Here is a 510-nt window from a genome sequence, read left to right on the forward strand (position 1 = left end):
CTGGACGCTTCACTCTCCACTCTAGTCCTCTGTGGCAATGTCATTGACTCTAGGCCCAAGAGTCCCCAGGTCTTGCCACACCACTGGCCAACCAGGTCTCCACCCATGTTCTTACATATATCTTTTGAGCTTCCCTTAACGGTTCTTCCATGGATCTGTCTTTAAAGTGTTCTATCTTTTGTAACATTTTACAGATATCAGACCAACTATTAGCCACAAAATGGAGCTCTAACATTCCCTGGTCCAAAAGATCTTCTGGGTCTAACCTGGCGTATATTCTCATTTGCCTTTTAAGTCTGTCTAAAAACTGCAGGTCCTTCATCTTTTCCCTACTGCACATCAAAGGCCTTAGAGACATTTTGTGACTGGGGAACTGATTCTCAGATTCCTTTAATTATTATCTCCCTAAGGTCTCTCAGATTTGCCTAATGCAATACATCATCTGATCTCTTGACTGCTGCTTCCATGAGTGTTGATAGTTGATCCAAGAAGAATGAAGTCCTTGACAAC

Source organism: Chrysochloris asiatica, unplaced genomic scaffold, assembly GCF_000296735.1.
Source record: "Chrysochloris asiatica unplaced genomic scaffold, ChrAsi1.0 scaffold00096, whole genome shotgun sequence".
NCBI classification, from domain to species: domain Eukaryota; kingdom Metazoa; phylum Chordata; class Mammalia; order Afrosoricida; family Chrysochloridae; genus Chrysochloris; species Chrysochloris asiatica.